This window comes from Helianthus annuus, chromosome 6, assembly GCF_002127325.2.
Source record: "Helianthus annuus cultivar XRQ/B chromosome 6, HanXRQr2.0-SUNRISE, whole genome shotgun sequence".
In the NCBI taxonomy this organism is placed as follows: domain Eukaryota; kingdom Viridiplantae; phylum Streptophyta; class Magnoliopsida; order Asterales; family Asteraceae; genus Helianthus; species Helianthus annuus.
Window position 1 is genome coordinate 80,200,577 of NC_035438.2, and position 26,673 is coordinate 80,227,249.

The following is a 26,673-nucleotide window of genomic DNA, read 5'->3' on the forward strand; positions in this document are numbered from 1 at the left end:
TGAGTTGGAAGGGGCAAACGGTACAAGATGCTACATGGGAGTTCCTTGATGATTTGAAGTTGCGGTTTCCGGATTTCTCGGAGCTCACTCTTGAGGACAAAAGTGGCTAAGAAGGGAGTCTTGATACGTTTAATATTTCGTTTGTTTTTATTTGCATGAGTTCAGGGACTATTATGGCTTTTTTTTCTATTTTTTGTGGATGACTATTGTGAACTTGGTATTTGTTTTTGGTTTATAAGTCAACTGATTTTCCTGGATGCTGCATCCAGAGAATTACGTATCTTCTCCTCTAAGTTTCTTAACCCTAACCCTATCAAGTCAACTATTATTTTCTTTCCCTTTTTCCATCTTCTTGCTACTACCAGATTCTTCATATTTTATCTTCCTTTCGTATAAAGCATCAAGAACTAGTTCTTCATTATCCCAATCACTTTCAGCATGTCTCCACCTATCATTCTCAAGAGCCACATACTCTATATTGCCAAGAGAACCGATCATCTTCCTCGGAATAGATCCTTCATTAAACTTGTTCTTCATTTTCAATATTTACAGATTGTCTTCCTTCATAACATTGATCAATAGAATATCATCTTTTGCTTTGGGAGGATTCAGTATCTTTATATCTAAGATCATCTACACAAACCTCAGATACATCCAGAACTTGTTTGCATTTCTTGCCTTCTTGCTAGGTTTTCTTTTATGTGCTTGAGAATCATCTTTGAATAACAGAAGTTCTTGTTGAGTGTCAACGCAGTCATCACGACTAAAAGAGATTCACATGCCATATCGTAACCTGCTTTTCTTATGCCTAAGCAGTGAATCAACACATGCAAAAAGCACTTGTATTGCAGAGACAAGTATGTCTTGTTAAGCTGCAAAAGAGATTCACATGTCATCTCATAACCATCTGCATGTTGATTATGTGGATCTAAGAAAGCACACATGTTATCTGCATGTTGATTATGTGGATCTAAGAAAGCACACATGTTATGTCATGGGTCCCATAGTTTATCCTCTCCAGACTTTACTTTCTTGCCCTTAGCTTGCTTAGGTATCATATGAGCACACACAAACAACTAATGTGTAATGAGACACATAAGCTATTCAATCAACCAGACTTAGAAAATTTTCATTCGAAAATTTAGTGTTGGTTCAAACGACAAGGGTACTTCCAAGTGACAACAATTGTCACTTAGATATCCCAAACGACAAGCATGATGACCCCAATGACAAGAACATCAAACAACAACATGGAGAGTCCAACGACAAGGTCATATTCAAGTGGCAACCAATGTCACTTGGATAGACCAAACGACATCCTAAAGATCCAAACAACAAGGATCAAACGACAACACATGATATCAAACGACACCAAGGTCAAACAAGAACCCTTTTGTTATTTGACTTAATTATCATAGACCTATATCATTTGACTTTGCATATCATACTCATATGTCATTTTGTTATCCAACCAACATCCCGCAACAATAATTTTCAAATTTCAAAAATATGGTTGTTGTATGAAAACTTAATTGATCTATATCCTAAACATACCAATCAGGAAAACCTACTTAACAATTTTGCCGTTTAACCATTAAAACGCAAATGTTAGGCTCGGTTTGGTCCGTTTAGGGCTCCAACAATCAAAACACAGTTCATCAAGTTACAGATCAAATGAAAGCAAGATAATACTCATAAAATGCAGATGAACCTATCCTAAGTCTCAATTTTGAATAATATGCATGTTTTAGATGTTCAAGTGACTTAGGGTTTAATACAAAATTGATAAACACTGTGATGTTTTGGTGAAGTTTTAAACGAAGAAATGATTCTCTCTATTACCTTTTATGTTGATGATGGTTTTTATAATAAGACAAAACTTTAAATTTCGGCAGAGTAACGTTGGGGTTTAGCATAGAAAACTGGTCAAGTGAAAGTGATGAAGTGAACCTAAATAATACCCCTTCCATATTTATAACCCTCTAATGTCGTTTGATATCAAGCCAAATGACATTCTATTTCAAACAACAAGTGTTATTTCCAAACAATAACCCCATGTCGTTTGTGGTTTTGCCAAACAACAACCAAACACCAACCAACTTCATAGTTCAAACGACAAGGTGTTGTGGTTTGACCGATATCAAAAAAATAACACCCATCTCGTTTGACGATAGCCTCCAAGACCAAAGGACAACACCAAACCAAAACCAAACGACATTACCTTATAATTTTCAAAATTTTCAATTTTATCCCCTTAACATTCAAAGATTTGTTAACTTGGACCATTATGAAAATGCATAAGTTAGAATGAATGTTTTTCGGCTTCGGTCAGATTTCAGGTGGGATAGATTCGAGTTCCAACATCGGTCCATCAAAACTAAGATAGAAATAAAATCTTTTTGGTTTTTATAAAGATTTAAATGAAAAGACACCTATAATATTTTTGATATTTTGAATTTTTCAAAACTAGAGACTAAAAGCAGTGAATAAATATTTATAGACAATAAATTTGCGAGTTTCAAGGGTATGAGAATCATATCAGCGTATGGTCCTACCAAAACACACTTGTTGTTAGATTAGATAGCAATTTAGATAAACATCCTATGATAATTATCAGTATTGTGATCCACCTAGACTCAACAATAAGATGTAATCATATAGTGTCGGGATACACTTACTTCAATGATTTATACTTACTAACCAATGTTCATCCACTCACGACACGTTCTCGTATCAAGGTATGTGCAATAGTTCATCTCACAAGTGAGTATACTATTTATCATCTGTTTGACGTATAGGATGTAAGAAAGCTCACTTATTTGAGATTGAAAACAAGCCCGATGTGATGAAATCACTTACTGATGAGGAACTTGATTTTCGGATGCATGCAGAGAGAGGAAGTTCATGCTCAGGTTAGTGTCGTCGCACCAAGAAACAGGAGAACTTGACTCTTAGATGATACTAATGATACGATGTAAGCACTGTGATTAAACATCACTTATTCATGAGATGGATGTTGTGACAACCGTCAATTTTGCATGCATCCGTACAATTAATTAATTTTAATTATGAGCTTAATGACTGTGCTTGATTACAACTGACACTTTAAACTGCTTACTGATTTAGATTACAAACATACATGTGCATTCTTACATACAGTCACTTCAATTATTTCATACAGACTCTTAGTGACAACCTGATGCACAAAGCACAGTTAGTACAGTGAGCAAATAACTCAGACACATGCTGACAATGCCAGCACATAGACAGACACTATTTTTAGGCCAGTATGGGCCAGGGATAAAACACTACACCAGTATGGAGTGTAGGGAAGTGAGGACCATAAGACTATGTCACTAGGTGATAGTTTGAGTGCCGGAAAGTGCCTAAAACGCAATTTAATTACAGAATTCCACATTTTTAATAACAATTCAGTTTTTAACACGCTCATATTATTCATAATGTTGACTAAGTAGTCCTGGACACTTTCCTAAGTGTTGGAATTAATTTCGTTACAAAAAGATGCACAAAAGACGCTTTACGGGTCAATTAAACGCTTTTACGGAACGATGCGAAACCGAACAACCAGACATTACCCGGGACATGAAAATATTGTTAGAAATATTATTTTAGTATTTTAAATTAATCATGGTCACAAAAATCCCTATGCACCATGTAAACATGACATACACCCACTATACTTGTAAATACCCTTAACCTTCTAATAGTTACCTACTAATTACCAAATATTTACACATTACCCCCCCCCAACCGAATTTCCAGCAAAATGATTACCAAAATATTTTGTTTAGATTTAGTTTATATTCTCTTGATCATTGATTGGCTAAGAATTAACTAATGATGACTATAGGGTTAGGGTGGCCTTTGATTTCCAAGAAATATGCCATCATTCCTCAAGATTACTACTCCTCTCTCCCTCCTCCTTCTAAAAATCGGCCAACATACCCTTCTCCTCTCACCATAACTGAAATTCATCATCTCCTACCTTCACAACTTCATCTCTTTCACTAACAAACCCTATTCCAAGCTCCAAGATCCTCCATAGGAGTAAGAAGTTGAGGTGCTCTCAAGAAGCTTTGTTCAAGGCCTTTCTCACCATCATTTCTTGTCATCTCATCCTAAGATTACAACCCTAGCCTTGTGCTAGTAGTAAGTCCATTCATACTCTTGCCTCACTTCGATTCTTGTTCGATTGTTGATTGTTTTGCTCACACAAAAACTCAAACAGCTTGCTGAGTTGGATTTCCAGCCAACTTCAACAGGCTGTAACGGGATCATTTTAAGTCGAAAAGTGGATTTTCTAAAGCCTAAAATGAGTATTTTGGAATAACTAAACAAATGGCGCTGGAATCATAATTTTTCGAGACCGTTTACTATTTTTAAAAGGTTATTTTTGGACAGCAGCTCAAGCTGCATTTTTACTGCAGAAAAAGTGGGTTATTTTCGGAGTCACAACTTAAAACCTGAGTAAAATCAACTCATGAAATTTTTACAGTAGATAGACACCATTGTCAGGACGACCCTCCAACTGGAATTTCGTCAAACGGACTTACGGTTGATTTTTAGTGAATATTTCCGTAAACTGCGATCAGAAGGTAACAAATCTGATTGCAGTCGAGAAAATGATTTTCTATAAAATTTGGGTAACGAATTGGACTTTGATATTTTTACACAATAAACTTTGGAATATGTGTGACATTCTGTGAAAATTTGGTAATTTTTAGAAAAGGTTAACTATTTTATAAAAATCCTCGAAAACAGTCTGGTTTTGAGTAATAAAGCTGAAATAAAGTAAGTAACGTTTTGTTTGTCGATATGTCGGTTTGATGATTGAAAATGAACTACTGGATATATATAAAAGAAAATGATATGCTATTTAAGCATGGACACCTCTATTTACAGAGGAGACTCTGCCGAAATTTTCCGAGAATCCGAACACTTAGTAAAACATTTGAGAAAATAAATACGAAATAGTTGTCTAACTATTTTTCTAATAAAGTTAAAATAATTATTATTATTTTAACAACATAATGCCAATGTAACGTAACTCAAAACACTAAACTCTAAGCCAAGGCACGGCCCGTCCGTCTAATAGACGTTAGACCATTGTAGGTAGTCGTGTTTGCTGAGGAGATTTGGGTTACGAGTACCGAAGACGCAATACTGTGAGTTCATGTCCCCCTTTTCTCTTAACTGTTTTCAGTTTTATACTTCGGGGGTGAAATACATGTTACAATTATTACAGACTTTTACAGACATTTACAGACTTTTACAGACATTAAAGACTTTTACAGACATTACAGACATTTACAGACACTTTTATACATGGTATGATTAGCTAAGGAATTTACTGTTAGATCACGTGAATGGATAGGCTATTATCGTAAGACCATTAATCCTTGTATAAGGACCGAGAGGCATGAGTGATAGATCTATTGGGTGTTGCGAGCCCCACACATGGGCCAGCGTGTGGCTGCATGTGGTGACTATGTCGTTCCGCCGGAAGGACCGGTATGAAATACGCGTTACAGGTTTGAGTGCTTCCTAGACCATGTCACTTATTAATGTATTAGCTACACATTAATTGATCTGTTTTTCCTTATTGCTACATACCAAGGACATACATTTTTACCGACATATTTCACAATCTATACAGACACACATTAATGATTTATACAGACTCACATACACATGAACTCGCTCAACTTTTGTTGATGTTTTCCAAACTACATGTATTTCAGGAAATTAAGTATGGATCTGGCGGGCGTTGGAATTTCAAGTCATGATTAAGTATAAAGATGTAATCCATGGTTTTTAGGTTTGGCCAGTGTGTCTTAATTCTGGACGAGACACGGCTTCCAAACTTGGATTACAACTATTATCTTTGACGAGTCCTTAGTAAACTTTTACACAATTCATCTGGTTTGTAAAACTTAAATTCTGAAGTCTACGTTTTAGACAATGTTGTTATGTTTTAAACTCATTTTATGGATGACAAATCTTTGGTATTATCATATAGATTGTTTGATATGGTTGAATGCAATGATAACAAGTAAGTCACCCCATAATCACGCTTCCGCAAAAGTCAGGGTGTGACAGCTTGGTATCAGAGCTTCGATCGTAGCGAACTAGGATTCATTCTCGAGTCTAGACTACGATCAATAGGGCTCTCACGAAAACGCTTTTACAAACATGTTTTCATTGCATACACAAAACGCCCAGATCCAGGGAACAAACATTTTTACAAACAAAAGGCACAAATACACATTCCAAAATATATGTTTATAATTCAGTCTTAGAGACTGAGGGATTCAATCTTAGAGATTGAGGGAGGTTTAGCCTTAGAGGCTGGGGAGGTTCAGTCTTAGAGACTGAGGGGTTCAATCTTAGAGCTTGAGGAGGTTCAGTCTTAGAGGCTGGGGAAAAATTTAGTCTTAGAGACTGGGAGGTTTGGTCTTAAAGACCAGGGATTTAGTCCTAGAGACTGGGGAAGTTGGTCTTAGAGACCAGGGAGTTGGTCTTAGAGACCAGGGAGTTGGTCTTAGAGACCAGGGAGTTGGTCTTAGAGACCAGGGAGTTGGTCTTAGAGACCAGGGAGTTAGTCTGAGAGACTAGGGAGTTCGGTCTAAGAGACTGGGTGAGATAGTCTAGGGAAGACTAGGATGATTACTTGCTTACATTGTTATCGCATACATGCTTAATTGCTGATTATTGATAAACATGCATATGTGGAAACTGTTTGCATACGTTAACTGATAGTGATTACTATGGAAAATACATACTATGATTACCATGCACCGATACACATGTCGCCTTGATCGAAAAGCGGGTTGTCAAACATTGATGACCCTATGGCCGCCGCCACAAATAATGGGACTGCACTTACGCCGGAGATATTTACGTCAGACACTGAGAGTGATCCCGATATGCTGACCAAGGACGTGGGCGACTGCCAACCATCCGCGCTGCCAGACTCTGGTGACGAATTACCCTTGCAGATGGCTTCCTTGACAAGAAACTTCCTGTCATCCTTGTTTCGGCCCACGACCACCTCATCATTTGGACACTTCGATGACGCGCACATCATGGCTCCGATTCTCGACGCCGTACCGCTCATGATTATTTTCCCCAAGAATTTACCCCTTTGACAAATTGTTAGATGAGGACGTTGTTACTAACTCTACGTTTTGAGATTCCTATTATCAAACTATCCTTTGATTCTAGTATACACTCGATTTCAGACTCCTTTGAGTCTGCGACATTTACGACGTTACCAACAGGCAGGCTACCGCTTTTTGCTCCCGACACGGACGACGCCGCCGCTTTGACTACTGCACTAACACTTGCTCAAGATCACATACCCTCACGCTCCCCAGGACCTACCCCTGAGGCAGCTCCAGTTCCTTGTGGGCCAGCTTGATGTTGCACCTGCTGAACCTGTTTAAACGTGATATTATTTCCTTTGGACTACTACACCTTGCACTCCTCTTACCAAACCCGGTACCTGCACCTATTGAATCTCCTTTTGTTGAGACATTTCTACCGCACCTGCACCCGCTGATGTTGCATCTATGAAGACCGACGTCCATTGCACTGACATGCCTACCGTTCTCTTTCAAGACATACCCGCACCCCGGGAAGGCGCTCCAGGTCAGCACCCGCATAACGATTCTTCAGCTACGGCAACATTTTTCCTAAACTTAACAAGACGCACCGTTTGCTGCATTCACCTCTACAACGCTGGACAAGTCATTTCGATGGATCCCTATGCTACACTATGTTGATTTTAGACCCTTGTCATCCCTCACATTGTGGAGGCTACACACAGGATGAGTACACCTGTCACATGAGCTACAGTTTGAGGATATGATTCGCAGAGTGTTGGAGCTTGAGCTGACACCACATTTGGTAACTTCAAATGCAAAAACATTGCATAATTGAAAACATGATTTAAGTATTTACATCACAAAACAGCATATTGCCTGAAAAGTTTATGTAAGACACCACGCCCTCCACCCTGTCTATTGCCAGTATACATTTAACCTCCATATATATCAAGGTTCCTTTCGCGCTCTCGACCGTTGCTATCACACCGTTCCCAGGATTCTGATACTCATTTCTTTACTATCGAGCACAGAGCAGACAATTACTTCGACATGTACACAAGCCCGAGGAGGAAGTCCACGCACGTTAACAGTTTACTTTCTTTTCCTCCTCTTCCTCAGTCACCAGTATAGTTGGTTTCTGGATTTATGCGGATTGCATTACACTTGGGTAAAGACACCAATAATAAGCCGGGATTGCGAAGACTTTTGAAGACCACTTCTGACTACGTAATTTTGATACACTAATATACGTGTTGGACAAGGGTAGGGTGACCCTGTGTCCTTCCTGATGTGATACATTATGTAAGACACAGTGATTATGGCCGGAGGATAACGAAAGCCCAATCATCTTTAACCATGCGACAATACTTATGACTAATAACTAATGAAAAACTCAGTCGCTAGGTTCCCACTAAGCACGTTGTTGATCAGCATATTTGTGCTATAACTATAATGCTACATGCTTACTTGTTACGTTCCTATTTACAAGTTGTGCAATAATTGTGATGATACGTGATTGAATGTTACAACGACTGTGTATATACATATATGTAATATACCTCTAAGGTCCTATTCGTTAAATAGAGACTTGTGTACTCGTGTCCTTAACAAGACCTGACCTAACCAACATTCTTCTAGGAAGATGTCGACTCAAGGGAACACCAATACCAGCAACCCTCTGCCAACGACAGAGGCAGAATTTCAAGAACGCCTCTTACAGGTCATCGCGCAATACGAGGCCCTTCGCTCTGAGCGCAGCGGAGGTACCTCGGGAAATAACCCAGCCAACGGCTGTACCTACAAGCAGTTCTTAGGCTGCAAGCCCCTACATTTCGACGGCACTGGGGGTGCCGTAGCTTTCAGGCGTTGGATTGAGAAAACGGACACTGTTTTGCGTGCGAGCAAATGTGCCCCAGAGCACCAGGTCACGTACATTTCCGGACTGTTCCAAGATGGGGCTTTGTCATGGTGGAAACTCCAGGTTCAGACGATGGGCGAGACTACTGCGTATGCTTTATCATGGGACGAGCTGAAAGAGCTAATGCATAAAAAGTACTGTTCGAGAACAGAAAGCCAGAAGGTGGAAACTGAGTTCTGGAACTTGAAGATGGAAGGTCCAAAAATAGCTGAGTATGTGGAGAAGTTCCAAGTTCTGTCGCGTATCGTTCCTTACATGGTAGACCCAGAGTTTAAGAAGATTGAGCGTTTCATTTGGGGATTGGCACCCCAAATCATGAGCATGGTGACGACATCAAAGCCTGCAACAATCGCTGAGGCCATTAATCTAAGTGTGGCCTTGACTGAAGAGGCAATCAGGATGAACAAATTTTCAACCTCTGAGGAGAAGAAGGAGACTCATGTAGAGTCATCTGGAGATAACAAGAGGAAGTTCGCAAACTTCAAGCAGAGTACTCAGACGAATAGCAACAACAAGGTCAAAAAGAGAAAAGAGTACATGGGTAAACTACCTAAATGCGACAGGTGCCGACGTCATCATACCGGGCGATGTAAAAATGGGAAGTGTGACAGCTGTGGCAAAGTGGGACACAACAGGGAAACGTGTTGGAGTGAGACGAAGCGTGGAAAGAAAGGAAAGGGGAAAGATAAAGGATGTTATACCTGCGGGGATATGAGGCACTTTAGGAAAGATTGCCCAAGGGAGATTAAACAAAATCATGGGAAAGATGTCTAACACCGGAGCCAGAGAAGCACGCCAGGAATCCAAGCATGGATATCGGTACGTCCCATACCACTCAATGTTATGCATCTTTATTGCCAAATACTGTTGCAAATTCTACGATTCGCACCTCTAAGAGTTCGAGAGTATAATTGGTTTAAGCAGCGAGTAAGTAGATATTCCAATACCCATTAGAACTAGCTTAGGGGAAGCTAGTGGAAGCCAACACAGTAACTGGAATCGGCAAGATAGAACACGGGAAGCGTAAGATTACACTTGATCTACTGCCAATGAATTGGGAGACTTCAACAAGGTAGTTGGAGGGATTGGTTGACAAATGATCAATAGGAGATTGATATCCGCACCATGATGGCGAACGAAGAAGTGATCTTGACTCATGAAGCAGGATACGCCTCTGCAAATTACAAATCGCTTGAAGGCACAAAGAATGTTACGAAAAGGATGGGTTGTTTTATGGCTCATGTCGGGGACAAGGGAGCCGAAGAACTAAAACTCGAAGATGTCCCTGTGATAAAAGAATATCCTGAAGCCATCCCCGAAAACTTGCCAGAATTATCTACTCAGTGACAAGTCGAATTTTGCATCGATTTGATTTCCAGGCGCCGCGCTTGCAGCCAATACACCTTGGCAATTTACACCTTCAGACATGCAAGGATCGACAGTGTAGCTTCAGTAGCTGGTAGAGAAGGAAGATAACAGACCAAGTTTCCCATTTTGGGTAACCCCAACTCTGCTCATCAAGAAGAAGGATGTGACTTTCAAATGAGCATCAATTACTAGGGGCCGAACGAGCTAACCCACGAGAGTCGGTGACTCTCGCAAATGATTAACGAATTACGTATTTAACTAACTGTGAGGATCCAACTACTATTACATGACTAATTGACGATCGAGTGTCGTTAGCGATGAATTCAGGAAGAAGGTATACCGGGGAAATCGTGGGACGATAACTTGTCTTTAGACGCACACAAGATGGTGTTTCCTACACAATGCACAAAACCGAGTTACACAGAATATGAAACCTTGAGGATCTAGAAAACATATGATTAGGACCCTTGGGAACCCAGGTCCAAACTTGTAAAGGTTATTACTTAGACACCATATCTGTTAACTCAATCGAACACTATTAACCTGACATATATGCCATTTCAGTTAACAGAATAGAAAGTACTTGAAAATTCTTTCGTTAAAATCTTCACTTTTGCTTCTAGCCGAGTAGATGTTTGCATCTCTACCCCCCTTAAAGTAGTTGCATCGCTTTGATTTTCTTCGCTAAGAGCGAACACACATTTGCTTCGATACATGGTCATTACCTCATACTCATTGTTTCATCACCTGGAAACTCACATAATACGCGTGCACCATCTGCTACGCATACGGTTTCATTTCGAACGCTTCATTGAAATTCGAATATTATGTTGCTAAATCTAACTACTGGTTTGTGATTCGAATCGCCTACATTATTGTAACGGTTGACTCTTTGCTATCAGGTCAACACACCTTCTCGAAAACTTCTTTTGTTTCAAGATACATTAACCATGCTGAGATTTCCCTTATTGGTACATACGTTTATTGTCGCGTTATGCTAAAAATAAGTTCAATTGCTTGAACTTATCCATTTCACATGTTTTAATATGAGACGCCATGTGATGTATTGGGAACATCACACTCAAATATTCTTGCAAAGGTTCTTTTGTTTCGAGACATAGTGGACTCGATTGGCCTACGACTCCACTAAATCGTTTGATTGACTTCGACACCTTGAGGTGATATTTTCACAAAATTGAAGCTTGTGCTAATTGGATTACTCACTTCATATACGGATTTAAATTATTTATTTGCTCTAAATCCGTCTCGTTTATCACAATTAAAGCAGTCTCAACACAGTTGTGTGTTAAGGCAATGGTACATGGATTCATTTCATAAACACAATGTACCTCCTAACGATTCTTTCATTGTCTAACGTATACCTTACGGTACTTAATACCTTTCACTTTCGATCAAAAATAGTGGCTCTTTGATATTTCATATTCAACTAAAAACTTTGCAACATTGTGTAAATCAAATCTTCAGGCTTGTTTCGGTACACTTTCATTTGATTTAAAACACGGTGAACTTGTTCAGTCACCACTATTATTGAATTACGTCATTGTGACACCTTGTGGCGTCATTACAAACTTGTAGCTTGTGCTAATCATAGTCAACCGTTTCACACAAAACTACTTATACTTTTGTTTGAACTAAGTCGTTTAAACATTCCTAATGCAACTACGAATCAAGACAATGATACACCAGATTCACTTGTATTTCATTCAGTGTATTTTCGCAATTCGAGAATGTCAGCACACAAATTCTTATCATTTACTCATTCGAAAGCTGACAGGTCATTTTCATCTCCAAGTTGTTGATTTTGAGTTCATGTAGCGGATGCTATGGTTTGTGAAAATTTGCATACAATAACCAATCATTTGAGAATCCTATTGGACAAAACTCCTCTTTTGTGGAACCCCTTTAACTGGATTACACTAGACTACACGTCAATACGACTTATGCCTTTGACATTAAATGCTAAAAGCACATACCTTTTAACCATTGGATTCGTGATATTATATATGTTCTTGGACTCACTTGATGTGAATAGGGTTTGATTCGATTTGGTGATTATCTACCTCGGTACTATTCATATGCATACATACATAATGAAACACTAAGGAGTTAAGGTAGTACAAATTTCGAGGACGAAATTTTCTTAACGGGGGGAGAATGTGACAACCGTCAATTTTGCATGCATCCGTACAATTAATTAATTTTAATTATGAGCTTAATGACTGTGCTTGATTACAACTGACACTTTAAACTGCTTACTGATTTAGATTACAAACATACATGTGCATTCTTACATACAGTCACTTCAATTATTTCATACAGACTCTTAGTGACAACCTGATGCACAAAGCACAGTTAGTACAGTGAGCGAATAACTCAGACACATGCTGACAATGCCAGCACATAGACAGACACTATTTTTAGGCCAGTATGGGCCAGGGATAAAACACTACACCAGTATGGAGTGTAGGGAAGTGAGGACCATAAGACTATGTCACTAGGTGATAGTTTGAGTGCCGGAAAGTGCCTAAAACGCAATTTAATTACAGAATTCCACATTTTTAATAACAATTCAGTTTTTAACACGCTCATATTATTCATAATGTTGACTAAGTAGTCCTGGACACTTTCCTAAGTGTTGGAATTAATTTCGTTACAAAAAGATGCACAAAAGACGCTTTACGGGTCAATTAAACGCTTTTACGGAACGATGCGAAACCGAACAACCAGACATTACCCGGGACATGAAAATATTGTTAGAAATATTATTTTAGTATTTTAAATTAATCATGGTCACAAAAATCCCTATGCACCATGTAAACATGACATACACCCACTATACTTGTAAATACCCTTAACCTTCTAATAGTTACCTACTAATTACCAAATATTTACACATTACCCCCCCCCCAACCGAATTTCCAGCAAAATGATTACCAAAATATTTTGTTTAGATTTAGTTTATATTCTCTTGATCATTGATTGGCTAAGAATTAACTAATGATGACTATAGGGTTAGGGTGGCCTTTGATTTCCAAGAAATATGCCATCATTCCTCAAGATTACTACTCCTCTCTCCCTCCTCCTTCTAAAAATCGGCCAACATACCCTTCTCCTCTCACCATAACTGAAATTCATCATCTCCTACCTTCACAACTTCATCTCTTTCACTAACAAACCCTATTCCAAGCTCCAAGATCCTCCATAGGAGTAAGAAGTTGAGGTGCTCTCAAGAAGCTTTGTTCAAGGCCTTTCTCACCATCATTTCTTGTCATCTCATCCTAAGATTACAACCCTAGCCTTGTGCTAGTAGTAAGTCCATTCATACTCTTGCCTCACTTCGATTCTTGTTCGATTGTTGATTGTTTTGCTCACACAAAAACTCAAACAGCTTGCTGAGTTGGATTTCCAGCCAACTTCAACAGGCTGTAACGGGATCATTTTAAGTCGAAAAGTGGATTTTCTAAAGCCTAAAATGAGTATTTTGGAATAACTAAACAAATGGCGCTGGAATCATAATTTTTCGAGACCGTTTACTATTTTTAAAAGGTTATTTTTGGACAGCAGCTCAAGCTGCATTTTTACTGCAGAAAAAGTGGGTTATTTTCGGAGTCACAACTTAAAACCTGAGTAAAATCAACTCATGAAATTTTTACAGTAGATAGACACCATTGTCAGGACGACCCTCCAACTGGAATTTCGTCAAACGGACTTACGGTTGATTTTTAGTGAATATTTCCGTAAACTGCGATCAGAAGGTAACAAATCTGATTGCAGTCGAGAAAATGATTTTCTATAAAATATGGGTAACGAATTGGACTTTGATATTTTTACACAATAAACTTTGGAATATGTGTGACATTCTGTGAAAATTTGGTAATTTTTAGAAAAGGTTAACTATTTTATAAAAATCCTCGAAAACAGTCTGGTTTTGAGTAATAAAGCTGAAATAAAGTAAGTAACGTTTTGTTTGTCGATATGTCGGTTTGATGATTGAAAATGAACTACTGGATATATATAAAAGAAAATGATATGCTATTTAAGCATGGACACCTCTATTTACAGAGGAGACTCTGCCGAAATTTTCCGAGAATCCGAACACTTAGTAAAACATTTGAGAAAATAAATACGAAATAGTTGTCTAACTATTTTTCTAATAAAGTTAAAATAATTATTATTATTTTAACAACATAATGCCAATGTAACGTAACTCAAAACACTAAACTCTAAGCCAAGGCACGGCCCGTCCGTCTAATAGACGTTAGACCATTGTAGGTAGTCGTGTTTGCTGAGGAGATTTGGGTTACGAGTACCGAAGACGCAATACTGTGAGTTCATGTCCCCCTTTTCTCTTAACTGTTTTCAGTTTTATACTTCGGGGGTGAAATACATGTTACAATTATTACAGACTTTTACAGACATTTACAGACTTTTACAGACATTAAAGACTTTTACAGACATTACAGACATTTACAGACACTTTTATACATGGTATGATTAGCTAAGGAATTTACTGTTAGATCACGTGAATGGATAGGCTATTATCGTAAGACCATTAATCCTTGTATAAGGACCGAGAGGCATGAGTGATAGATCTATTGGGTGTTGCGAGCCCCACACATGGGCCAGCGTGTGGCTGCATGTGGTGACTATGTCGTTCCGCCGGAAGGACCGGTATGAAATACGCGTTACAGGTTTGAGTGCTTCCTAGACCATGTCACTTATTAATGTATTAGCTACACATTAATTGATCTGTTTTTCCTTATTGCTACATACCAAGGACATACATTTTTACCGACATATTTCACAATCTATACAGACACACATTAATGATTTATACAGACTCACATACACATGAACTCGCTCAACTTTTGTTGATGTTTTCCAAACTACATGTATTTCAGGAAATTAAGTATGGATCTGGCGGGCGTTGGAATTTCAAGTCATGATTAAGTATAAAGATGTCATCCATGGTTTTTAGGTTTGGCCAGTGTGTCTTAATTCTGGACGAGACACGGCTTCCAAACTTGGATTACAACTATTATCTTTGACGAGTCCTTAGTAAACTTTTACACAATTCATCTGGTTTGTAAAACTTAAATTCTGAAGTCTACGTTTTAGACAATGTTGTTATGTTTTAAACTCATTTTATGGATGACAAATCTTTGGTATTATCATATAGATTGTTTGATATGGTTGAATGCAATGATAACAAGTAAGTCACCCCATAATCACGCTTCCGCAAAAGTCAGGGTGTGACAGATGTGATAACAACATCACTTATTGATGGTCGTATGTCATAATATGTACATGTATATGTAGAGAATCATAGAAGTTCTAGACTAGCGTCTCCGTTAAGGTAAAAGAATGACCATGATACTCAGGTGATAAACAACACAAAGACCACATATCTCAGAACCTTGGAAATCTATCAAACGAAATTTCGATACCAAGACCATATGCCAATAAGCAGTTCCCACATAGTCTTTAGTCCTTTATGATTATATCACCCTACCCACTTTAAAATGATTGTCAGCCTAATATATCATTAGTAGAGTTAATAGTTTAGGTTTAAAGAGGTTTCGACTGAACACTAATGTACTACCATTTTCTCATTTTCTCGCTAGGAAACTCATTTTGATTTTCAATTGTTTTTGTCTTTTTTATGTTTTGGTTTTTTTTTGTACAATTTTCTCCCCGTATAATTCAAAAAGTAAAATAAATTAAAGAGAAAAATGCTCGGATAGTCCCTATGGTTTGCCAATTTTTCACCTTTAGTCCCTAACTTTCTAAAATTACACCTATAGTTCCTAATTTTTTGAATTTCGTTCCCGTATAGTCCCTGGCGTAGATGAGGGTTAGTGTTCTGTGAACTTACTAAATTACCCTTACTATAAAACAAAATAAATATTAAGTATTAAACAAAAAAATATATATCTGTGGGACCCACTTATAATAAAACAAATAACAACCCCAACCCCATCTCACCCCACCCCCACCTGTCTCTCATCCTTTCTCTTTGTTTCTGCAAATAAAACCATCAACGAATACACCCTCTGTAAAATAAAACTACCATCCAAACACCTTAGTCCACCATAAACGACCAAGTACCACCGCCTTTAACCACCATTTTCCTACACCTAACCCTACCCCACCCCCATCCCCTCTCCCCTTACTCGTTTCCTCTTACTTTGTCTGCAATAATCAAACCACCACCATAACCATAAACATAAACTCCATCAAGTTCATACTGCCATTTCCTTCTTTACGTTCTCCAAAGTACAATCGCAGATTCAATTTCATTTCTTCATTCATGGATTTGATTTAATTACATTCTCCAAAGGTTCGATTCAGATCCCTTCGGTTTCACACGTTTGATCAGTTTGAAGGTTTGATTTTGGATTCACATAGGTTCGACTTCGGCGAAGTGCTCTTTGTGTGCAGGTTGGGGTTGGTTTTGGTTTTATGGTTGTATGCTCAGACATTTTCTCTTCAAACCTTTATACGGGGATTCTTGATGTTATACAGGCTCAAAAGAGAAAAAAAAAACACCAATTGCTTCGCAGGTAGGCCCATTAGAAAACACAAATTATATGGTCTTTAAGGAGGAAAAAAATCCAAAACCCAGATTCTTTTAATGGTAATACAGATTAGAAAGATGTGATAATGGGGATAATATCAAAAAACAGCTTTAAATAAGAAAACATTGAGACATATAATTTAACTATTGATCATAAATATTCATGTGAACAAGAATCGGAGCGAGGGTGTTTATGAATTTGAAAACAATAATGGGTATTCAAGTTAATAGTTGTGATTTGATTGTTGCAGAGAAAGAAAGAGGAAGAGAGAGGAGAGAGGTGAGCGTGGGGTAGGGGTAGAGAAAAGGTGGGGCCTACTTTTTAAAAAATAAATTATATTTTTAATGTTTTATTGTTATTTTTAATAGTAAGGGTAATCTTGTAATTTCACATCAACTTAATGCCAAAAACTAACTTACATCTGTGCTAGGGACTATCCGGGAACGAAATTACAAAAGTTGGGGACTACAGTTGTAATACTAGAAAGTTAGGGACTAACGGTGAAAAATAGGCAAACCACAGGGACTATTCGGGCATTTTTCTCTAAATTAAAGCATCTTTTTGGATTTTCTCAAGAAAAATATTTACAAAAACGATTTCCTGATATGGATTACTCTTGTTTTACCTTAATGTCGTTTACCAAAAGTAAGTAATCAAAACATGATTTATCAAAAGCTTTGGTAGATAAGTCGGCATGTTGGTAGTAGATGTGGACCTTAAAACATCGATGAGTTTCTTTTCGATGTGAAGTGATATTTGATATCGATGTGCGTGGTCTTAGAGTGTTGTACAGGATTTTTTAGTAATCCGTATAACAGCTTCATCATCAACAAAGATATGGGTAGTATGAAATTCAAAACCGTAGTGGTTTCACCCTTGTTATCGGAAGAAATCACGTGATTCAACTGAAGTGGAGTAGTTATGGGTTTCATGTCGGTCATCTGGAATTGGCTTAACATGTCACCAACATATTTAATCTAATCTGATGGATGAAGATCCTAGACTCAGATTGTCTCACTTGGAAACCCAAGAAGAAAGTCATCTCTCCCATCCCGCTCATTTCAAACTTCTCTTACATGAACCGCTCAAATTCCTTACACAAATCTGATTTGATCGATCCTAAGATGATGTCATCTACATACAGTTGTACCAGCAATAGGTCCCCATCTTTCTCTTTGATGAATAACGTGCAGTCGATTAATCCACGCCTAAACCCATTCTCAAGAACATAGGTCAACAATGTTTCATATCACGCCCAAGGAGGGACGAAGTCCATATAACGCCTTGTTGAATCACCAAACTCTATCTGGGTGATTTTTATCTTCAAACCCAGACGATTGTATAACATAAACTTCTTCTTCAACTACACTATGTAGAATTGCACACTTCACATTCATCTGGTAGACCTTAAACTTCTTGTAAGAAGCATAAGCCAAGAATATTCGAATTGCTTCGAGGCGTTCAACAGGTGCATGCACTTCATCGTAATGTATTTCCTCAATCTGACTAAAGCCTTGAACAACTGGTCTAGCTTTGTTACAAACTACAACACCACAATCATCATTCTTACACTTGAATACCCAACGAGTTCAATTTTCTTGTAATTTTCAGGCTTACCAACCAATTTCTATACACCTAACCTATGGATCTCGAGTTTTGTTACTTGCCATCTCCATCTAAATGACAAGTTATTGTTTATATAACCATCTGCAGCATTCCAAACGACATGGGTCTATTCCGAACGACAACCTAGTGTCGTTTTGGTCTGTGACGAAACCACATATCGTTTGGGATAAACCAAACGACAGCAAAACTTAAACAACAAACAATCTTGTTTGCATTTAAGCATGTTGTTTGCAACACAACGTCCAAGTCAAACCACAGGAGGATGTGGTTTGACTTTGGTCAACTTACACAAAATCAAACAAAACACAACTTAATTGTTTAAACAACGGCCCAAAACTATACATTAAAACAAATCAATTGCTACAGACCAAAAGTGCTTTAACAATAATTGATGGGTTGAGATAAAAGAATTTTTATTTAGTATTAAATATTTTTATTCAAAGGATTGTATAAAAACAATATACTACAAACTATTAAATATTTATAAATATGTTTATGAACCAATTTTGTATTTATTTAGTTACTATCATGTGTTCTCTTCATGTTTTCTTTTCTCAAAAAATAGATTCTAGAAAAAAAAATTAGTATCGACCAAGAAAATATGTAAATGCACCAAATCGGTATGTATTTATTATAAGTTTTCTAGCTTTTAATTATTTTATTATATTAGTTAATTTTAAATATATTTTGTTATTATAACTTTTTAGATACATTGTTTTAAATAATTTAGTATAACGTTGCAACATGTATATTTTTATCAACAACTCGACAAAAAAATAGAAATCAAGTTGTGAGTGGTAATGTACAATTAATTGACGTAGAAACGTACATGTTATCAAATTAAGTCAGGTAAAATATAATTAACCTTTGTGTTCTTTACCGTTGAACCGACTATGGGAGCAGTATAGAGTATCTTTTATATATTTTAAGCCATATTGAGCTTCGGTACCATACTTTGATAAACATAACTAATATTTTCTAGCCACGTCAATGCCCTATTCATTTCGACCAAACATCAATACCGATATTATTAAAACTGTCACTTTTATCAATATGATCATATCATGACATTACTTTTTGTTTTTAAACTTTTGCTTACTATACTGGTGAGGTGCTGATACCGTAATGAATCAAACCGATACTGACCTAAAATTGCGGTAATGCGCGAGGGAATTTTAATAGCTATTATATTCTTTACTGAGTTAGTTCTAAGCATTGTATTAAAACAATATATTACAAACATTTAAAAATCTACAAATATGTTAATGAACCATATTTGTACATATTTAATTAGTTAAAGCACAATCAATAAAGTAAATTGATATTTAAAATATCAAGAAAACATTTATATGAATATATTTAGTGGTATTCATAATTTATGAAAAAAATATGGATAAATTTGTTTGCAAAATGACGCCTTTAAGTATTTTATACCAACCAAATTAATATTGTCTAGCACCATCAATGCCCTGTCCATTTCGATAGAAAGTACTATTAGAACTGTTACTGACATCAGTATGGTCATAATCATTATCATGACTTTATTTTTTGGTTTTAACCTTTTGGTTGTTATACAAGTGCTGATACGGTAATGAATCAAACGAATATTGACCTAAAATTGAAGATTTGTGCGACTGAATTTTTCTAGTTTTTAATTCTTTACTGATTTAGTTCTAAGTATAGTATCTAAAACAATATATTACAAATGTTTAAATATCAACAAATATGTTCATGAACCATATCTATACGCATTTAATTATTTATCATGTGGTCTCTCCGTATTTTCTTTTCAAAAAAAATTATGGAAAAAATATAATGTTGAGCAAGAAAACACACACTTGAAAATTATATTCATAGGAATATAATTAAAGCACGATCAATATGAAAATATACTAATATTTGAAATTTCAAGAAATCCTTTAAGGAATACACCAATGCCGTTATTATTGTATAACAAATATGCAACAACTTGTATGGAAGATGATGCCTATAAGTACCTTACAATTTTCTACATCTTCATTAACTAAAGCAAAGAAGAAAACTCTGAGGTAACATTAGTTACCTCATTCCACAATGATGCCTATAAAGAGCAAAGGTCGCCAAAAGATTCAAATAGCAAGAATGGAGAAAGCAAACAACTTATTGGTTACCTTCTCTGAACGTAGTTGTCGCTTGTTTACAAATGCAAATGAGCTTAGCATCTTGTGAGGGGTTGAAATTGCTATCATTGTGTTCTTTCCAGGTAAAAAGGTATATTCTCCTTTGGCCATCCATATGTAGAGATGATTGCTAATAGCTTTTTTACAAAAAAATAAATAAATAAATAAATAAAATAAAAAACAATCATGCTGGGATATTGACATTTCATTCGTTGAGCAATGTTAGATGTTTGTAATTTCATGGTCCATTAAACTGTTATCACCTCACATACAAATTTGCCTAATCAATTAAAAAACAACCAAATTACCAAATAAATTCATTACTAGAAAAAAACCCTTTAGTGACACACAGGTCATACAAAGCGTATCACTAAAGGGTATATATGACACGCAAAAGCGTTTCACTAATGGTATATATAACACACAAAAGTTTGTAAAGGAAGCATGTCATAAAATGAAGATGCATGCATTTATGTGTTAATTTTTTATGACGCGACTTTATGATAAGCGTTTACAACATACCTCTACTGCACTTATTTATGACTTTCATGTGTCATAATTTTAGGTGTGTAATAAAAATATTATTTCATAGAATTACTGATTTTCCTTGAACCATTCTAATTATTAACCAAAACAATATAGCAAAACAAATTCATTTCAAAATAAAATACATATATACCCGAAATAATCCATATCATAATCATAAGTCAAATATACTAACAAATATTACAAAATACTGTATTTCTAGAGACACATTTAATCCCTAAACAGATGACCCACTAAAAATAAAATATTTCATAGATAACCCTCAAGTTTTACCCATTAATGCAAGCAGCCAGTATATTAACTTCGAAAAATATAAGTATGACTATTTATTCAACTTTATTCTCTTCCAACAGCCAAGAATTCATCCGCAAGCAGAGGTGTGTCCTGAAGATAACACTGCCTTTCAAAATGTGCTGAACGCGTTTCTAACGAAGTCGCCCATGGAGAGGAGCAAGTGTATATTGAATCAGGATAGCTACATTAAAGAAAGGATCAGCAAGGTTAAGTAGAAGATCAAGAAGCAGATTGTGGCGAACCGCAATATGGCAATGGCCAACATGATGTCAGAATGCTTGAGTGGTAAAGTCTCAGTCGTTGACTTGTACTCAACAGATTTGAATAATCTTGTGTCTTTGGCTGCTCATAAGCTCTCAGAAATTGAGGACAGGATTAAGGTTCTCAAAAGTGATGTCCCTGAAGCAATGAACGTCGAGTAATGATGTGGAGCATGGTTTGATCTTGTTCCAGGAGCGAATACATAACTGGAAGTTCCCAAGCTGTTCAACTTGTTTATTTTATTTATTACATAGACCTGTTTTGGTCCATTATTATTTTTTTTTTATTCACACGCAAATGGACAAAAAGTGCAATCCCTATAATAAAGATCAGAATATTTACTCACAGATGTATCTGCAGCAAGTTGATTATCTTCACACGCACTTATAGATGTTGGCAGCGGAGGATTAACACTTGTCTGATGATTATAAACATCAGAATTGGATTCACAAGGATTGGAAGAGGATTCCATATTAACCTTGATCTTGTGTATGACAATAAACACACGCACACAAACAAACAGAATGCAAAGAAACAGAATGGATATTATGAAATATGTTGGTGCCGGAATAGTTGCCGGCAAATGTCTATATATACACGAAGAGGTGTCGGTTGGTATGGTGGTTATTCTTTGGCGGGAATAACCGCCGTTTGAAACGGTATTCATCAACCGTCGTACCCCTTCTCTTATTCGATACATATATATACACATCATATAAGTTTAATTATCCTAAGTACATAATAAACATACATAACTAAGTTTATAATCTAATACACTCCCCTAAACTTGATTATGTTTCAGAGGATGCATAAGAACACTTCTGTTAGCTTCATCCACAGCCTTCACCGCTTGCTTGAAATCAAACCGACGCCTTTTCTGCAGCTTCTTCATCCCGTGCCAATCATTTTCCTGCGAATAATGCATGATGATCAAAGTAACACCGACTTCCACTAACACTTTCATCACTTTTCATTGTTTCCTTTTCCATAACTTTTTTGTGTCACTATAATCATAGCCCATGTCTTTGGCTACCACTGCCCATAGATTGTTGGAAGTGACATTCTTGTGCCCACCTTCTCGTTTCACAACCACATATAATTCAAGCAGATCTATCTTCCTTTTATCAGCCGAATACGGTGGAGTTGGTCTTGTAGAGATTCCCAGTTTAATCTTTATGAACCATTCTAGCTGTTGATACATCTTTCTGGATACGGCTCGTTTGGTTCGACATCGTTATGAGATGAAGACCGAAACTCGATATCCTCCATCGAGTTTCGGATCGATCATGTCCCTATTTGCTGTATGGTCAGCCTGTTGCAACATGCCTCACGAAGAACCTCAAGGGACGAAGAACATGCATGCATGGAGACTTGACTAAGATCCCACGAAGAACTAGAATTGCCTAACATATTGAACGAAGAACTACATCTGGCGATGAACCCACTGGCGAAGAACTCTTTCACGAAGAACCTTTACTTCTTCGTGGATCTGGGTTTTCGTGGGCTTTGGATCAGGCCCAGTAGGTTCTTCGGTGGCTAAGGATAAGGTTTGCTATAAAAAGGCTTGCAGCCAAACAGATTAGAGAGAGAGAACACAGCACACAACAGGGAGATACCATAGAGTCAACAGAACATCAGAGAGTTTATAGTTTTCTTATTGTAATATCATTCTTGTAACTGTTACTCTGATGAATCAATACAAGTGAGCTTTATATCGTTGAATCTTTATTGTATTCTATCTCTCGCTCGGTTTGTGTCATAACAGGGATTCCGCACATGTTTCGGCATCCGAAACAAAATCTCTTCGTAGTCCGATGATCCGTATCGGGACCTACAAGTGATATCAGAGCGTAAGGCTCGATTTCTTGTTGAGAACCGAGTTTCCGTTGATGTTTTTCGAGTGGTTTTTGAGGGTGTTTTGTATAAATCTTCAAGACCCAGTTCTGTGTTTCATGAAAATTCTGTTTTAAAACTCGAAAATCGGTGTTGTTTTATTTAAAACTTGTTAAAATCATTGGAGATTATCAAAGATACAAGTTGTCTTGAGTTCCAACGTCAAAAATTCTAGTTCGACAAAGTTTTCCGGTAAGTTGTTTGGCCTGAAATTGTCACCGAAGATATTCTGAGTTTTTGTGTTGAATTATTGAAGATCAGTTTATTTAATATTTTATCATTTGTTTGAAAAACTGGTTTCTAAAATGATCGTCTTTCAAAAGTATGGGTGTTTGAAAAAGTTGTCTTACCAACTCTCTGTTTGTCAGGATAAGATTTTGAAAATTTCTAACATAAAGTCAACGAAAAACATCAGTCTTTCGTTGCTTTGATCTTAGACGAAAAACCAAGGTGAAAAACCCCCAGTTCTTCGTTTGTTTTGTCCCCTACGAAAAAACCCATTAGGTGAAGAACCAAATTTTGTCCTATTAGATTCTTCATGGCTCTTTTGTCTTATTCAATTCTTCATTTACTTCTAAATCCTACGAAGAACCGTGGGTCAACGTAGAATAGTTTTTGAGTCAAATATAAACAAAGTCCTTTGTCCTTTTGTGGTCATTTATTAAATCCATACCAAATTTTGTCCTATTAGGTTCTTCATGGCTCTTTTGTCTTATTCAATTCTTCATTTACTTCTAAATCCTACGAAGAACCGTGGGTCAACGTAGAATAGTTTTTGAGTCAAATATAAACAAAGTCCTTTGTCCTTTTGTGGTCATTTATTAAATCCATTTTTCTCAAATACTTTGAGTTCTTCGTAGTCTGGTCTTTCTTGGAATAGTTTTTCGTGGATTCACAGTTTCAATTTTCAAGGAAGTCAGGCCCAACAATCTCTAATTTTTCGTGGGCTGCTGAAAAGGAATTGAACTTGATTGTTGGACATAAATTCTTAGGCTGATGTTTTGTGGATTTCATGTTGTGGGCCTCACCTATTTTTCATAAGAATTGGGCTTGGACTAAAAATAATTCTTCGTGAGTTATTAAAAGTGTCAATCTTTCGTGGTCTTGCATTTTTCGTGGAATCCTATTTTTCACAGAAGGTTAAAAGGTTGGTTTGTAAGTTGGTTATTTACAATCAATCATGAGTACACACCTTTGGGGTCAAGCATTTTAGAATCTCAATCATCACATGATCCTTCTCATCAAAGTAAACCGAATATGGCAACAGATATGTATGGTTGGAAACCTGATCCTAATGCGGATATGTATACGAGCAAAGGTTTAGTGCCTTCATGGGCTCAGTCTCCCACACCCCCATCCTCATCAACTCCATCCCTAAAGAGTTTAATTGCAAAAATTTCTTATAAGCAATAGGGTTCAGTACCATCTTCAAAAATCAAACTTTCGGATAAATCTATCTGACAGTTTAGTTGGAGAACAGTGGTCAAACAAGAACGGCGTTTTATGCCAAAATTGTCAAGGATGTCAGCAATGATGAGTCCTTGGGAAATTATGACAATTCTGAACATGGCGGTAGCTCAGTTGAAGATACTACAAGTTCAGTTGAAGATGGTACAGGCTCAAGTTCAAGCGAGGATGGATCAGAATATGAATCATCAAGGGAGGTTGTTGATTTTGAGGCAAATGAGTCAATATCTGAGAGTGAATCCAGTCAGGTATGTGTCGATGAACCAAGTTCTGATAGGTGTGATAGTTGTGTTGAGTTAAATGCTAAATTGTCTGATTTTCAAAGCAAATTGTCGGATATGCAAACCAAATATGACGATTTGCAAAGCAAGTACGACGTGACATTTATCCACCATCAAAGTTTGATCGTGGATCTTTCAAAGTGCACAGAGGCCAACATCTTCCATAAAAATCATGAAAAGGAGTTTAAAAAGGTAATTGACACATTAAAAGAAGATAATTCCGAGCTGAAGAAAATGGATTCAAGAAAACAAGCTACAATAAATAATTACGTCAATAGACTCGAGGAAACACAAAAAGAATTGGCGTGTGTTAAGTGTGAAAGTGAGGCGATCCAGCTTAAGTTAGATAGTTATTCAAACTCGAGGTATGTGCTGGATCACATCATTGATATACAAAAAGAGAAAGAAGTTGTCACGTGCATTGGATATAAGAAGTGCCCTCCACCTGTTAGACACAATTATACCGCAATGCCTGATAAGGAGGATAAGCCTCACTTTGAGCCATCAGTTCCATTAGATGTTGAGGAATTCGCAGCTGGACTTGGTTACAAAAAGAAAGTATCATAAGATTCAGATGTGTCAGCAAATATGAAAGTATCAACTGCTAAACAAAATCAGGATCCTCCAGTCACTGTTGAGGATGCTGATTCTTCAGATTATGAATCCGATGATACTGACTCAGCACAGTCTGATGCGGTAATCAAAGAAGAGGACATACCTTTTGAGAATCATATTCTATGTGAACCTCCCGCAAAACCTGCTAAGACTGTTCTGGTTGAGTCCATGTCTGCTCAAGAGCCTGAGAGTTGTGAAAGCGTGAATTTGCTTTACACGTTGATTGGATCTGATAAAATATATTCAGACAAGGATTTCCCAATCAAGAATGTCAATAGAACCTTGATTGATAAAGTTTTCGAAGATTCTACTAGTAAGTTTTTGGGAAAGTCGAGCCCAGGAGTTGTAGTAACTCAGTATGCTCCTATCCCAAAATCCGAAGTTAGAAAGAAATATGGGAATCAAAAATTGCAATCTCAAAAAAATCAACGAAAGCAAAGTCACGCTCACCAAGGAAAGGGAAAAGGCAATCAAAGCCAAAACAAGAAAAAGTGTCAAAAGATAAAGTTCGTGAAGTCT

At 37.0% G+C, this 26,673-nt stretch overlaps 1 long non-coding RNA gene across 1 annotated transcript; it reads left to right on the top strand.

Moving 5' to 3' along the window:
- Window positions 1-4,073: 4,073 nt before the first annotated feature.
- LOC110864072 lies at window positions 4,074-5,940 on the top strand. Its single transcript, XR_002549599.2, has 3 exons — window positions 4,074-4,170; window positions 5,134-5,186; window positions 5,763-5,940. It is a non-coding gene; the product is annotated as an uncharacterized LOC110864072 (long non-coding RNA).
- Window positions 5,941-26,673: the final 20,733 nt, after the last annotated feature.